Below are 17,366 nucleotides of genomic sequence, written 5' to 3'. Positions count from 1 at the left end.
ATGTGCAAAGTAGAGAGCAATTATGGGTTGCAAAGGAACAAAATAAATAAATACAGTAGGGAAAGGGGTTGTTGTTTGGGCTAAATTATAGCTGGGCTATGTACAGGTGCAGTAATCTGTGAGCTGCTCTGACAGCTGGTGCTTAAAGCTAGTGAGGGGGATAAGTGTTTCCAGTTTCAGAGATTTTTGTAGTTTGTTCCAGTCATTGGCAGCAGAGAACTAGGAGGAGAGGCGGCCAAAGGTAGAATTGGTTTTGGGGGTGACCAGAGAGATATACCTGCTGGAGCGTGTGCTACAGGTGGGTGCTGCTATTGTGACCAGTGAGCTGAGATAAAGGGGGACTTTACCTAGCAGGGTCTTGTAGATGACCTGGAGCCAGTGGGTTTGGCGACGAGTATGAAGCGAGGGCCAGCCAACGAGAGCGTACAGGTCGCAGTGGTGGGTAGTATATGGGGCTTTGGTGACAAAACGGATGGCACTGTGATAGACTGCATCCAATTTATTGAGTAGGGTATTGGAGGCTATTTTGTAAATTACATCGTCGAGGATTGGTAGGATGGTCAGTTTTACAGGGGTATATTTGGCAGCATGAGTGAAGGATGCTTTGTTGCGAAATAGGAAGCCAATTCTTTGATGTGAGTCTGGAAGGAGAGTTTACAGTCTAACCAGACATTTAGTTTTACTTGTATTTAAGAGCAATTGGAGGCCACGGAAGGAGAGTTGTATGGCATTGAAGCTCGCCTGGAGTGTTGTTAACACAGTGTCCAAAGAAGGGCCAGAAGTATACAGAATGGTGTCGTCTGTGTAGAGGTGGATCATATTTATAATGACGGCCTACCCCGGCCAAACCCTAACCAGGACTACGCAGGGTCAATTGTGCACCCCCCTATGGGACAGCTGATCATCCACACAGTGGTAGACTACGTGTAACAACACCTGCACAGGATCAGTACATCCGAACAGAACACCTGCGGGACAGGTACAGGATGGCAACAACAACTGCCTGAGTTACCCCAGGAACGCGCACAATCCCTCCATCAGTGCTCAGACTGTCCGCAATAGGCTGAGAGAGGCTGGACTGAGGGCTTGTAGGCCTATTTTAAACAGGTCCTCACCAGACATCACCAGCAACAACGTTGCCTATGGGCACAAACTCACCGTCGCTGGACCAGACAGTACTGGCAAAAAGTGCTCTTCACTGACGAGTTGCGGTTTTGTCTCACCAGGGGTGATGGTCGGATTCGCGTTTATCGTCGAAGGAATGAGCGTTACACTGAGGCCTGTACAATGCAGCGGGATCGATTTGGTGGAGGAGGGTCTGTCATGGTCTGGGGCGGTGTGTCACAGCATCATCGGACTGAGCATGCCATTTCAGGCAATCTCAACGCTGTGCGTTACAGGGAAGAAAACCTCCTCCCTCATTTGGTACCCTTCCTGCACGCTCACACTGACATGACCCTCCAGCATGACAATGCCACCAGCTATACTGCTTGTTCTGTGCGTGATTTCCTGCAAGACAGGAATGTCAGTGTTCTGCCATGGCCAGCGAACAGCCCAGATCTCAATCCCATTGAGCACATCTGGGACCTGTTGGATTGGAGGGTGAGGGTTAGGGTCATTCCCCCTAGAAATGTCCGGGAACTTGCAGGTGCCTTGGTGGAAGAGTGGGGTAACATCTCACAGCAAGAACTGGCAAATCTGGTGCACTCCATGAGGAGGAGATGCACTGCAGTACTTAATGCAGCTCTCAGTTGTTGAATCTTATGTTCATACAAATATTTACACATGTTAAGTTTGCTGAAAATAAATGCAGTTGACAGTGAGAGGAAGTTTCTTATTTTGCTGAGTTTAGATGGGTGTACCTAATAAACTGAGTGTATTTCATGATGTGTAACGTGTGCAATGATGTGCCAAATCTTGATTTAGTGGACTATTATAGGGTAAGCATAGGAATAAGTTGCCTCAATATTTGTAACCATAGGTTAGATCTGTCTAGGAGCTGATCCGTCATCAGTTTTGTAGAATAATTCTCATGTTAAGGCAGCAATCAGCAGTAGAAACAATAAGAAAGCCGTCACCCCACCCCTGATTCAACAGAGGTATGTGGCTGGAGAAATGTAACCTTGCTATGGATGCAAGTTATCCATGATAACAAAATGAGAGTTTTAACCATATTTTGAGTCTATATAGTGTTTGTTTACATATTGTCACGTTCTGACCTCTATTTCCTTTGTTTTGTATGTAGTTAGTATGGTCAGGGCGTGAGTTGGGTGGGCAGTCTATGTTTGTTTTTCTATGATTTGGGTATTTCTATGTTTCGGCCTAGTATGGTTCTCAATCAGAGGCAGGTGTCATTAGTTGTCTCTGATTGAGAATCATACTTAGGTAGCCTGGGTGTCACTGTGTGTTTGTGGGTGATTGTTCCTGTCACTGTGTTTGTTGTCACAGGATAGGACTGTTTTGCGTTTTCACATTTCTTGTTTTTGTTAGTTTGTTCATGTGAAGTTATTTATTAAAACATGAATCAAAACAACCACGCTGCGCTTTGGTCCGCCTCTCGTACAGACGAACGTCATTACACATATGTTGGGTTCTGATAGGGTACGACAGCTACCGCATCTATAAGTTATATTCTTCAAGAATCAATGGGTGCATATCATTAATTTTATAAGTCCAAAAATGGTTGTAGCAACTGCTGATTGCCACTAAGGTTAGATGGAGAATGGTAATCTGAGTGCAGTGCTTCCTTTCTTTTGAGCCTATCGGAATGGACACACAACTCAATGACCCACTTAGCGAACATTCTCTCTGCATGGTGTTTTGGAAAATGCATGTTACATATTTCGGCTGTTGTAGGAAAGATGCATTGTTAAAACAGTGGTAAGTCTAAATTCCATCGCTATCGGGAAACCGGCCCTGGCGATCTTCGGTCTTCTTCGGCAATGCCACACCGTTAACAACTAGCTACAGGCTTGCTAGTTAGCTTTACATTCCTCCTCCTAGTAGCCAATAATAGTTTTTCCTGTCAGCAAACACGTCTAGGTCCTAAAAGTTATGATGTTAGTTAACTAGCCAGTTATGTAGCCAGCTAGCTAGCTATTTATGATTATACATTGCTTTGACCTAGCTAGTTAACTTCATCCACCAGAGAGACATTCAGGTCTTAGCTATGATTCCTAGCTAGTTGTCTAATGTTAGTTGTAAACAGCCGGGTTGACTTCCTATTTTTTTAAGTACTTGAAGAGATTAATAAATAGCTAATTAACATTGGTATTAGAAAGTTATATTTGTTTCTAGCAGTCTAGATCTGATATGAAGTTTTTTGTAATAGTTTTCTAGATCAAGGATATCGCTATCCACCTTTTATCTATCAACACATTTGAAAATACAGTGCAACCCCCCTATCAAAGTAAGTACAGAACACATTTTTTGTTGTTGTACATTTACACAATTTTCTCAATATTGTAATAACATGATGTTCTACTGGAAACCTGCCTTTATCTACGTACGTGGGTGTGTGTAAGAATGTGTACATCTCCCACCAATGTGACACCCCCAGGTTCGAGCCAGCTATGAGTAGTTTCTGGAGGAGGTGACCCACTACACCCCTGTCTATATGGAGGAGATGGAGTCTATCTTTGACCAACCACAGATGAAGGAGAGGAATAGGATGACTAACAATGAGAGGTAGGCTACTCCTGCAGTCAGACTGTTACTAGGAGGGTGGATGTGAGTGTACAAACTGAGCTGGTGTAAGAACACACACAGACCGGCCATGCCCACTGACGCACACAGCGGGCTAATGGAAGTCAATGGGAATGTACTGTAATATGCGATGATGTAGACTTATTATCAGTTAGTCTAATGTAGTGGACGGTGTTACAAGCTAATGTAGCAAACTGTATAACAGTAGTGTATGGTCAAACAATGTGACCATTATTAGAGACTGCTGGAGGGTAATATACTGGACCGGCCTATCTTGTTGTTCAATGGAGTCTAATGAAACCTCTCTTTCAGGAGTGGGCACCAAAAAAGTGAATAAGAGTTTACATACACTTAGGTTGGAGTCATTAAAACTCATTTTCAACCACTGCACATATTTCTTGTTAACAAACTATAGTTTTGGCAAGTCGGTTAGGACATCTACTTTGTTCATGACACAAGTAATTTTTCCAACAATTGTTTACAGACAGATTATTTCACTTATAATTCACTGCCTCACAATTCCAGTGGGTCAGAAGTTTACATACACTAAGTTGACTGTGCCTTTAAACAGTTTGGAGAATTACAGAAACTGGCTTTAGAAGCTTCTGATATGCTAATTGACATACTTTGAGTCAATTTGAGATGTACCTGTGGATGTATTTCAAGGCCTACCTTCAAACACAGTGCCTCTTTGCTTGACATCATGAGAAAATAAAAAGAAAACAGCCAAGACCTCAGAAAAAAATTGTAGACCTCCACACATCTGGTTCATCCTTGCGAGCAATTTCCAAATGCCTGAAGGTACCACGTTCATCTGTGCAAACAATAGTACGCAAGTATAAACATGATGGGATCACGCGGCCGTCATAACGCTCAGGAAGGAGACGCATTCTGTCTCCTAGAGATGAACGTACTTTGGTGCGAAAAGTGCAAATCAACCCCAGAACAACAGCAAAGGACCCTGTGAAGATGCTGAAGGAAACAGGTACAAAAGTATCTATATCCACAGTAAAACAAGTCCTATATCAACATAACCTGAAAGGCCTCACAGCATGGAAGAAGCCACTGCTCCAAACCCGCCATAAAAAAGCCAGACTACGGTTTGCAGTTGCAGATGGGGACAAAGATCGTACTTTTTGGAGAAATGTCCTCTGGTCTGATGAAACAAAAATAGAACTGTTTGGCCATAATGACCATCGTTATGTTTGGAGGAAAAAGGGGGCGGCTTGCAAGCCGAAGAACACCATCCCAACCGTGAAGCACCGGGGTGGCAGCATCATGTTGTGGCGGTGCTTTTCTGCAGGAGGGACTGGTGCACTTCACAAAATAGATGGCCCCATGAGGCAGGAAAATGATGTGGATATATTGAAGCAACATCTCACGACATCCGTCTTGAAGTCGCAAATGGGTCTTCCAAATGGACAATGACCCCAAGCATACTTCCAAAGTTGTGAAAAAACGTATTAAGGACAACAAAGTCAAGGTATTGGAGTGGCCATCATAAAGCCCTGACCTCAATCCCATCCCAAAATTCACCCAACCTATTGTGGGAAGCTTGTGGAAGGCTACCCAAAATGTTTGCCCCAAGTTAAACAATTTAAAAGCAATGCTACCAAATACTAATTGAATGTATGTAAACTGCTGACCCACTGGGAATGTGATGAAATAAATAAAAACTGAAATAAATCATCCTCTATTATTCTGACATTTCACATTATTAAAGTTAAGTGGTGATCCTAACTGACCTAAAACACGGAATTTCTACTAGGTTTAAATGTCAGGAATTGTGAAAAACTGAGTTTAAATGTAGTTGGCTAAGGTGTATGTAAACTTCCGACTTCAACTGTACATTAGCATAGGCTATGCTGCAGCAAATGTAGATCTACCTTTCACATTGCAATGATGAGATCATAGGTCCACAAACTGACATGGGCTGTCGGTCCCCACCCTGAGCATTGATGATTCATCATGCAGTGACCAGAGAGAAGGCCCTAGAGAATCCACATTTAGACTCCCAGGCTACCGTATGTGGACATGATCCAACTCTGTGAACACATTGATAATATACAACGGATGTTTGTTACATGTGCCTGTTTGCTTTCTTTGCCAACCACAAGCATGTAGGTTCGATATGAGAGCATTGCTTGGTTTTTTTAAAGTTTCAATGATGCTACCTTTTACAAACAAAGTAATTGTGACACCATTTATGTTTTTCAGGTGATTCTCTAGAGGACTCTATTCCTCGGAATGCAATTAGTTTAATCAGTGTGTTAGCTGGGGTAGTGGAAAAAGTGTGACACCAGTCAGGCCCCCGAGGGCTGGAGTACCATGTTGAGGATGACCAGATCGATATGGAACCTACAGACTCGACACAAGATCCAGCTTGATCTGATACAGGGCTCTCCTGGAGCGTAACCGTCTCGTAGGTTTTGTCCAACCCTTATCAAGTGTACCTGATTCTAATAACTAACTGGTTGATAAGCTATAGGAGTGTAACTCTCCAGCAGATCTGAACCTCCACCTATTCCCCACACCCTCTTCTCTTGTATTCTCAACCCCTCTACTATAGCTGTCAGTGGGGATTGGACTGAGAGGGATGTAAAGACAGCTTGCAGCTACCACATTTACAATGTGCTTCATTCACCATTACATCATCATTTAAAATAAAGTGAATCATATTTGTTTAATGTTCTTGTTTGTTTGTGCTAAGGAGGTCCAGTAGGTTAAAAATATGAATGGTACTGATGACTGTATTACAATCATCTTGGTATGGTTGACTTGAGGGAAATATTGTATTCTTGTATTGTAATACTTTCTGTTGCTGCTCTCATCACCTGTTGCTTGCATTTCAAAGCTAAGTATTACACACAGGGGCGCCTCTTTCCTTTTAGGGAACCTTAGCAAGATTTGGTTGTGGCCCCCCCCCACCTACATTTTACATTTGTTGTTTAGCAGATGCTCTTATCCTGAGTGACATACATGAGCAGTTAAGTCCCTTGCTCCTGCTCAAGGGCACATCAACAGATTATTTACCTAGTGTGCTCAGGGATTTAGGGGAATGGGAGACAAAGGGCTGTGAGAAATAGGTTTAATCCTAGACACATGAAAAGTGGGATGGGTACGGGGCAACAGAAGAAGAACAGCAGAGGACCTAAGAATCTTGGAGATGGGGAAAGGGCCGATAAAACGGGTGGACAGTTTGCAGGACTCTACCCGGACGGGCAGATCCCAAGTGGACAGCCATACCCTCTGCCCGAGATGATAATGGGCAGCCGGGGTCCTGTGGCTGTCCGCCTGTCATCGATTCCTGGAGATGGTTGTGGTGTCTTGACTATCATCAATGTGTTCGACTGTTATCTTATACAATAATTACATACCACATTCAATTATTACACTAGTTAAGTAGTAATCTGGGGCACCACGGGAAAGGTTATTTAACGAGTTACTATCTCCTGACTAAACTCTAAAGATATAAATATCTCTTACATCAGTCAATTAATACATTTTTATTTACCTTAAGTCTTATTCTGAATGTCGAAAAACCCTTGGATATCTGCACGAACCCAAACATAAATGATGAATCAGCGATATACAAATTGGCTAAATTTATTTATTTACTAACTAAATAATCAAACAGAATTACATAAACACACAAACAAGATAGCTTACACGTGGTATAGTTAGTTATTGGTTACTAACACTATGCAATGAAAGGTCCCTAGTGGACAAAACCAATATGACGGCTTGTTACACAAAATGTCGGATTCAAATCAAATCAAATTTTATTTGTCACATACACATGGTTAGCAGATGTTAATGCGAGTGTAGCGAAATGCTTGTGCTTCTAGTTCCGACAATGCAGTAATAACCAACAAGTAATCTAACTAACAATTCCAAAACTACTGTCTTGTACACAGTGTGAGGGGATAAAGAATATGTACATAAGGATATATGAATGAGTGATGGTACAGAGCAGCATAGGCAGATACAGTAGATTGTATCGAGTACAGTATATACATATGAGATGAGTATGTAAACAAAGTGGCATAGTTAAAGTGGCTAGTGATACATGTATTACATAAGGATACAGTCGATGATATAGAGTACAGTATATACGTATGCCTATGAGATGAATAATGTAGGGTGAGTAACATTATATAAGGTAGCATTGGTTAAAGTGGCTAGTGATATATTTACATCATTTCCCATCAATTCCCATTATTAAAGTGGCTGGAGTTGAGTCAGTGTCAGTGTGTTGGCAGCAGCCACTCAATGTTAGTGGTGGCTGTTTAACAGTCTGATAGCCTTGAGATAGAAGCTGTTTTTCAGTCTCTCGGTCCCAGCTTTGATGCACCTGTACTGACCTCGCCTTCTGGATGATAGCGGGGTGAACAGGCAGTGGCTCGGGTGGTTGATGTCCTTGATGATCTTTATGGCCTTCCTGTGACATCGGGTGGTGTATGTGTCCTGGAGGGCAGGTAGTTTGCCCCCGGTGATGCGTTGTGCAGACCTCACTACCCTCTGGAGAGCCTTACGGTTGAGGGCGGAGCAGTTGCCGTACCAGGCGGTGATACAGCCCGCCAGGATGCTCTCGATTGTGCATCTGTAGAAGTTTGTGAGTGCTTTTGGTGACAAGCCAAATTTCTTCAGCCTCCTGAGGTTGAAGAGGCGCTGCTGCGCCTTCTTCACAATGCTGTCTGTGTGAGTGGACCAATTCAGTTTGTCTGTGATGTGTATGCCGAGGAACTTAAAACTTGCTACCCTCTCCACTACTGTTCCATCGATGTGGATAGGGGGGTGTTCCCTCTGCTGTTTCCTGAAGTCCACAATCATCTCCTTAGTTTTGTTGACGTTGAGTGTGAGGTTATTTTCCTGACACCACACTCCGAGGGCCCTCACCTCCTCCCTGTAGGCCGTCTCGTCGTTGTTGGTAATCAAGCCTACCACTGTTGTGTCGTCCGCAAACTTGATGATTGAGTTGGAGGCGTGCGTGGCCACGCAGTCGTGGGTGAACAGGGAGTACAGGAGAGGGCTCAGAACGCACCCTTGTGGGGCCCCAGTGTTGAGGATCAGCGGGGAGGAGATGTTGTTGCCTACCCTCACCACCTGGGGGCGGCCCGTCAGGAAGTCCAGTACCCAGTTGCACAGGGCGGGGTCGAGACCCAGGGTCTCGAGCTTGATGACGAGCTTGGAGGGTACTATGGTGTTGAATGCCGAACTGTAGTCAATGAACAGCATTCTCACATAGGTATTCCTCTTGTCCAGATGGGTTAGGGCAGTGTGCAGTGTGGTTGAGATTGCATCGTCTGTGGACCTATTTGGGCGGTAAGCAAATTGGAGTGGGTCTAGGGTGTCAGGTAGGGTGGAGGTGATATGGTCCTTGACTAGTCTCTCAAAGCACTTCATGATGACGGAAGTGAGTGCTACGGGGCGGTAGTCGTTTAGCTCAGTTACCTTAGCTTTCTTGGGAACAGGAACAATGGTGGCCCTCTTGAAGCATGTGGGAACAGCAGACTGGTATAGGGATTGATTGAATATGTCCGTAAACACACCGGCCAGCTGGTCTGCGCATGCTCTGAGGGCGCGGCTGGGGATGCCGTCTGGGCCTGCAGCCTTGCGAGGGTTAACACGTTTAAATGTCTTACTCACCTCGGCTGCAGTGAAGGAGAGACCGCAAGTTTTCGTTGCAGGCCGTGTCAGTGGCACTGTATTGTCCTCAAAGCGGGCAAAAAAGTTATTTAGTCTGCCTGGGAGCAGGACATCCTGGTCCGTGACTGGGCTGGATTTCTTCCTGTAGTCCGTGATTGACTGTAGACCCTGCCACATGCCTCTTGTGTCTGAGCCGTTGAATTGAGATTCTACTTTGTCTCTGTACTGACGCTTAGCTTGTTTGATAGCCTTGCGGAGGGAATAGCTGCACTGTTTGTATTCGGTCATGTTACCAGACACCTTGCCCTGATTAAAAGCAGTGGTTCGCGCTTTCAGTTTCACACGAATGCTGCCATCAATCCACGGTTTCTGGTTAGGGAATGTTTTAATCGTTGCTATGGGAACGACATCTTCAACGCACGTTCTAATGAACTCGCACACCGAATCAGCGTATTCGTCAATGTTGTTGTCTGACGCAATACGAAACATGTCCCAGTCCACGTGATGGAAGCAGTCTTGGAGTGTGGAGTCAGCTTGGTCGGACCAGCGTTGGACAGACCTCAGCGTGGGAGCCTCTTGTTTTAGTTTCTGTCTGTAGGCAGGGATCAACAAAATGGAGTCATGGTCAGCTTTTCCGAAAGGGGGGCGGGGCAGGGCCTTATATGCGTCGCGGAAGTTAGAGTAACAATGGTCCAAGGTCTTTCCTCCCCTGGTTGCGCAATCGATATGCTGATAAAATTTGGGGAGTCTTGTTTTCAGATTAGCCTTGTTAAAATCCCCAGCTACAATGAATGCAGCCTCCGGATAAATTGTTTCCAGTTTGCAGAGAGTTAAATAAAGTTCGTTCAGAGCCATCGATGTGTCTGCTTGGGGGGGGATATATACGGCTGTGATTATAATCGAAGAGAATTCTCTTGGTAGATAATGCGGTCTACATTTGATTGTGAGGAATTCTAAATCAGGTGAACAGAAGGATTTGAGTTCCTGTATGTTTCTTTCATCACACCTTGTCACGTTAGTCATAAGGCATACGCCCCCGCCCCTCTTTTTACCAGAAATATGTTTTTTCCTGTCTGCGCGATGCGTGGAGAAACCTGTTGGCTGCACCGCTTCGGATAGCGTCTCTCCAGTAAGCCACGTTTCCGTGAAGCAAAGAACGTTACAGTCTCTGATGTCCCTCTGGAATGCTACCCTTGCTCGGATTTCATCAACCTTGTTGTCAAGAGACTGGACATTGGCAAGAAGAATGCTAGGGAATGGTGCACGATGTGCCCGTCTCCGGAGTCTGACCAGAAGACCGCCTCGTTTCCCTCTTTTTCGGAGTCGTTTTTTTGGGTCGCTGCATGGGATCCACTCCGTTGTCCTGTTTGTAAGGCAGAGCACAGGATCCGCGTCGCGAAAAGCGTATTCTTGGTCGTACTGATGGTGAGTTGACGCTGATCTTATATTCAGTAGTTCTTCTCGACTGTATGTGATGAAACCTAAGATGACCTGGGGTACTAATGTAAGGAATAACACGTAAAAAAACAAAAAACTGCATAGTTTCCTAGGAACGCGAAGCGAGGCGGCCATCTCTGTCGGCGCCGGAAGGTGAAAGGGGGAAGGGGGAGACAAAAAAAGGGGGAGACAAAGGACTTCCACTAAATACAGCTGATACCTATGCTCATTGGAATACGAATACACATGAATGGTCACTCTTTCAAAATAATTGCAATGTACATATTTACATGTGCATGGCTTTGCTGTCTCTGTTTGAAACAGTCGATCCATCTACTGGGAGTACTTCAACAGAAAGCCTCTGGTTGTCCACCAGAGGTCACCATGCCCTTTGCAGTTGTAGGTTTCGGAGTGTCTGTGAGAACGGATCCTCCATAGGTCTACCCCGCATTGTTCAGCAGGCTCTGTTCGTTAGAATAGAGGTAATAGAGGTATGGTGGTGAGAGTAAATTGTTCTTTGTCTTCTCGTCTTTGGTCGAGTTTACTAGACTAAAGTACTTAAACTAGACTAAAGTACTACTTAACTAACTAGCTGCGGACTGAATGTTCCTGTGTAGTCGTCTTCTTTGAGAGTTTCAGAGTTTCTAACCATTCCGTACCTTTCAGCTCACACTGTCGGTCACGCTGGTCTAATGTAGAGCTAGAACCATTTAAACACGCCCATAGCAACCTGGCAATTAACTGGTCTCTAGAGATTTAAATTCCTACCATTTCAACGTGCAGCCACGCTCCACATTTTTCTGGTCTCATAGTCTAACCATTCGTGTCATCCTGTTCAACACCGCCCGCCTGTTTGGTCTTTAGTCTTGTAGTTTTCTTAACCATCTGTAACATATTCAGCTGGTGCTGCACTTAACTGGTCTATAGAGAGTTCTTCAGCGGGTCCTTTTAAACACTTGGGGGAAAAGGGTGTTCCAATACGTTTTGGGTAATGTCTGTGGGCGTGGTTACTGACTGGATAAACTTTACATTAAAAAACATTTTCTCATTTAGAAGGCCAAGATCACATTTCATCTTCTCACAAATAGTTTCATATGTAATCCTATAAGTTCCACAACATTTGGAAGGGAAATATACACATTCAGAGAGACAGTTATGTTGTTATACTGTCCTTAATGAGATCCCAAAACAACAACTGATCTGACATAATTGGAACCAATGGACCATTCCAACTGTTTGGATTACAGAAATATTGCTTCATTATCCAATCTTGGATGTTACAGTACTACAAAATCTCTCTGTTGTAACAAAGAGATTTTTAACTTCCATTTCTGCGGGAGAGAGAGGGTGCTGTATAGCGGACCTACTGTAACCTGATCCTTCATATCTTCACAGGAGAGTCTTGAGAAGAGCCGACTGGGCTCTCTTCCAGGTACGGCGACAGCGACAGACGAACATCTGGGCCGAGGGTATGCTGACCTCTTGCTCCGGGAAGAGCAGGGCTAATATCCCAGAGAACACTCAAAAGGCGAGAGACCAGTGGCTGAGCAAGAGAGGGTGTTGCGCGTATACTCTACCCACACGAGCGGCTGTCTCCAGGTGTTGGGATTGGCGGGGACCAGGTAGCGAAGAATCATCTCCGAGAGAACTCGGGGGACATCGGATCCACTTGGAAATGTGGGGTTCGGGGATTTCCGGGATTCCTACCGAGGCGAGGTGGAAATCGAGGACGAATGTTGGCGACAGGGAACAGACTCCCTTTCCCTCCTATGTCCCCGTAGCCGCCCATCGATCTGGATTGTCAAGGCTATGAGGGAGTCGAGGTCCAGGGGCAGCTCCCGGGCTGCGTGCTCTTCTTTAAATCACCTTCGATAATCCGTGAAGGAACACGTCGAACAGGGCTTCCGGGTTCCAGGCACTCTCAGCTGTCAACGTGCAGAAATCCACTGTGTAGTTTGCCACACTGCGGGAGCCTTGCCGAAGCTGGAGTAGCTTCCGGGCAGCCTCTCTCCCGGGCAATGGAGCATTGAAAAACCTTCTTTACCTCTGCAACGAACTCCTCCAGATTAAAGCATATGGCCGACTGTTGTTCCCGTACTGCCGTAGCCCAGGCGAGAGCCCTCCCGGACATCAGCGGGAAAGAGGAAGGCTGCAGCTGGATGATTAGGGAACACTGAGCGAGAAATGCCCGACAGGTGCCCGACTCTACATTGAAGCGCTCTGGGTGCAGACAGTGTCAAAGAAAGAAATGTTTATTTCTAACACAGGGGCAGGCAAATGACAGGTCAAAGGCAGGCAGGGGTCAATAATCCAGAAAAGGTGCAAATGGTCCAGAACGGCAGGCAGGATCAGGGCAGGGAGGGGTCAATAATCCAGAGAGGTGGGGCAAGGTATAGAATGGCAGGCAGGCTCAGGGCAGGCAGAAGGGTCAAAACCAGGAAGGACTAGAAAACAGGAGCAAGAACAGACTGGAGCAGGGGAACAACCGCTGGTAGGTTTTACAAAACAAAACGAATTGGCAACAGACAAACAGAGAACACAGGGGATAATGAGGAAGATGGGTGACACCTGGAGCTAGGTGGAGACAAGCACAAAGACAGGTTTATCAGATCAGGGTGTGACTATGTTTGTATGAACCTTGATGTTTGCCACTCAGACCTCGGCAACAAAACAAAATATTCATTCGATCTTCCCCCTGCCAAAGAAAGCAAACGGTGTCGGATGTCTTCTAGACGTTTTTCTGACCAGGCAAAATCATGCAGCAGCATCATTAATATGGATATAAATGTCAATGTAAAACAGCTGAAGAAAATTAAAAGGGAATGTTAGCTGTCATTTCAGAGTTTGATGTAACTTGGTTAGCTTTTGTTAGCTGTTGTTTTCTAAAATCCCCATTGCACTCTGTTGTAGGGATAAAACCCTCAAGGTTTTTATGAACTGAGTGGTTGAGCACTGAATTCTGATTGGCTGACAGCCGTGGTATATCAGACTGTATACCATGGATATGACAAAACATGTATTTTTTACTTCTCTATTTAAGTTGGTAACCAGTTTATAATAGCACTAAGCACTCTGGGGTATGTGGTATATGACAAATATACCACGGCTAAGGGCTGTGTCCAAGCACTCCGCGTTGCGTTGCGTCATGGAAATCATGGAATCATGAATAATTTGAAGCTGAGAAGAATCAGGAGACTTTGAAAACTGGTTGGATCCTTGGGCTCAAGTTCACCACGTGACGGGCATGGTGGATGGGTATAATCCCATGACTCAGAAAGTTGTGTGTTTGATCTCAGTCAGGGAGGCTGTTTAAAAAAAAAATGTTTAGCCCTATCCCAAACATTAACCTTAACCTTAACCATTCGGAATGAGTGCCTAAACTTAACCTTTTAACTTTGAAATTTGATGTTTGGAGAAATAGAACGATATAGGGCAACGGGAGAAACAAAAACACATCTAATTCTGCTTGAGTCTGTGAGAGCTTGTTGAACCAATCATCCAATCAAGGTCTCTATAACAGTCAGAGATCAGAAAGGCGCTCAATACTTTTGAGCAGAGTAGATGAGAATATGACGGATAGTGATAGATGAAATGAAGAAAGATGGAGATGGAAGGAGGGGGGTGTAGAGGGAAGCATAGGACCCAATAGTAAACTGTCTTATGAACAAAAGCCTCTGTGGCGCCTCTTTTACCTGGGGGCTACACACACTCAGGTATGCATTCACACATGTACTCGCAATCACACAATCACACACACAATCCACTCAGCACCAACAAATTGAGAAAAAAGACTGAAGAAGTTAAATAATCACATTATAAAAACACTAACACAAAAAAAAAAAAAAAAAAAAAACACTAAGAACAAAAAAACACTAAAAACAAAACACTAAAACACTAACATGAAATATAAATAAAAACCCCAGTAAGCATTAATCGAGTATTGGCTGCGTCAGAGGGAGACTGCGTGTAGTAGCTGCCTAGGTCGTTGAAGTGTTATACTCTGGAATAGGGAGAGGAGAGGGAGGCAGCAGTCCTACTCGGTAACCTCGGAGTGATTACTTTTCCTTCGATCACTGAGGCTCCCGCTGTGTCCCAATACGCTGTTGCTAATTCCAGCGTTCTCCCACTGTCTGCAGATTTGGGGAGTTGGCACACGCATATGGACACACACACACACACACACACACTGTGAATCCCCTACCGGGCTCTTCTGTTTACGTACACCATTTATGACACATACACACAGTGGTTATTCATCAGAATCAACGGGAGCTCTGCTCCTCCGGAACACAAAGCCCAGTGTCACCAACGCCTTGTAGTGTTGTAATGCCCGCTTGAGAACAAGATGCTAATTCTGTAGCCTGTCCAAGATACTCTGAGGATTAGCGATGAATAGGAGGATGGAGGACTTACATGACAGGTTATGCTCATAAACTAAAGAGGCCAACAAGTTGATCCCCATACCCACACAGCAAATTGGTCTGTGTAAAAATGTTGGCTTTGAGGTAAAAGGATTCTAGTGGCGTTAACACCAGTGGGATTGAAATTGACGCCACCTGCGGTGAATAAATAAAGTGTTATTTGAATCACAGTGGAATCAACACCACATGGCGTTGTTGTTACTCGACTGAGTGAAAAAAACTTCACTCTGAGTGGAAAAGACATGGGAGGGGCCTCAATATCATATTTCCCAGCATGCTTTGTTGCAGATTGCTTTTTAGAATAGTTTGCTTTAATATCTTTGTTTCTGCATGCATTGATCGATTAAAATATCTTATACTACACAAAGATAAATAACATACATTTCTCTAAACTAATCCAATCTGTAAATGGCGGAACTTATTTCACCCGTTATTGAGATTGTGTTTCCAGTTCATTTTAAAACATTTTTTTATATATTTTTTTATTTTACCTTTATTTAACTAAGCAAGTCAGTTAAGAATAGTTCTTATTTACAATGTGAACGAGGAACTGTAGTGATGCCTCTTGCTCTGAGATGCAGTGCCTTAGACCGCTGTGCCACTAGGTAGTCTCATTTATCATTCTTCCCTACCTTGGCAGTCATTCTGACTGCAGATTGCAGGTGAATAATAGTTCCAATTGTTGGATATTCTAACTGTCTGGATTCCAATAGGAATGATATCACACTTCGCAAGTCAGCATAATGTGACTTGCTGATGTGGCCTGCCAACCAGGAGTTTCAGACCACTGTGTTAGGGTAAGACTATACGCTGTCCGGGTATGGTATTGTCAAGAACAGGAATGTATTGTCATCAAAAAAATAATAATGTTATGATAAAATATTTACTTAGGCACTCACTTGGTGAAGGCTACAGGACTGAAAACCAATGAATGCAACAATCATGTCTCTGTTACTAGTCATGGGTGGTACTGAAAAGGCACCCTAGGAAATAAATATACAAGTAAGGCTTTACGTGCAACAGTGTTATAACAACACACAAAATGTTGTTACTGTAACCTCAGGTTTTAATTCCCTAACACTGAAAAAGTGTCATAGCATCAGCTGTAATACAGTTTAAATGTACTCTAAATCCGAATTTGCAACACCCACGGTGTTAGGGACCCAACACTCTTGGAGGTGTTAGTTTATCAACACTTTGAAAAGTGTTAGTTTAACACTCCTTGAGATGGTCACATAATATCTAAGAAAGGGTTCAATTTAACACTGTGGGGTGTTAAAATAATGATTGCAAATTTGCTGTGCACCATTGAATGCAAAAGATTTGCCATTGAACAATACCTTTTGACTTAAGATAAAATCAAATAAGATAATATTAATACTTTATTGATCCCCAAAGGGGAAATTTGTCAACATGCATTTATTCACTTAATAAGCCAATCTGATGCAAAAAAACATTATTTCTTTCTACATTTTCTGATCTCCTGTCCTTTTGGTCCCTGCAAGCTCTCTGTGCCGGGACAGAATCGCATGAATAATGAAAGCATGAATAATGAGTAGTCTTTGAATTAATTAACTTCATAACAAATTAAGTCACTCTATGACGTTTTATTTATACTGAACAAAAATATAAACAATTTGAATGTTTTTACTGAGTTAAAGTTCATATATGGAAATCAGTCAATTGAAATAAATTCATTAGGCCCTAATCTATGGATTTCACGAGGGGCGCTGTCTTGGGTTGGTCTGGGAGGGCATGGGCCCACCCACGTGTGAGCCAGGTCCGCCCACTGGGGAGTCAGGCCCAGCCAATCAGAATAAGTTTTAGCCACTAAAGGGCTTTATTACAGACAGAAATACTCCTTAGTTTCATCAGCTGGTCTCGGGTTGGCTGGTCTCGGATGATCCCACAGGTGAAGAAGCCGAAATATGGAGGTCCTGGGCTGGCGTGGTTACACGTGGTCTGCGGTTGTGAGGCTGGTGGGACGTACTGCCAAATTCTCTAAAACGATGTTGTAGACTGTTTACGGTAGACAAAATGCCAATTGCACGCTCCTTAAAAACTGTGGCATTGTGTTGTGTGACAAAACTGCACATTTTAGAGTGGACTTTTACTGTCCTATGTGACGATCATGCTGTTTAATCAGCTTCATGA

The 17,366-nt window shown here is 44.0% G+C and overlaps 1 protein-coding gene and 2 long non-coding RNA genes across 3 annotated transcripts in view; 2 read left to right on the top strand and 1 right to left on the bottom strand.

The window, feature by feature from the left end:
• Positions 1-17,366, bottom strand: part of LOC149984078 (uncharacterized) — a 466,287-nt gene that overhangs the window by 192,068 nt on the left and 256,853 nt on the right. The gene's annotated exons all lie outside the window — the stretch shown is intronic.
• Positions 1-17,366, top strand: part of LOC110521035 (glutamate receptor ionotropic, kainate 2) — a 184,682-nt gene that overhangs the window by 163,795 nt on the left and 3,521 nt on the right. The gene's annotated exons all lie outside the window — the stretch shown is intronic.
• LOC149984081 (uncharacterized) lies at positions 6,006-6,389 on the top strand. The gene is made up of 2 exons (XR_016495346.1): positions 6,006-6,127; positions 6,275-6,389. It is a non-coding gene; the product is annotated as an uncharacterized LOC149984081 (long non-coding RNA).

This window comes from Oncorhynchus mykiss, chromosome 4 (genome assembly GCF_057628025.1).
Source record: "Oncorhynchus mykiss isolate SJ-2025 chromosome 4, ASM5762802v1, whole genome shotgun sequence".
NCBI classification, from domain to species: domain Eukaryota; kingdom Metazoa; phylum Chordata; class Actinopteri; order Salmoniformes; family Salmonidae; genus Oncorhynchus; species Oncorhynchus mykiss.
Note: the sequence above shows the minus strand (reverse complement) of the source record. Positions and strands in the feature narration are given on the sequence as shown.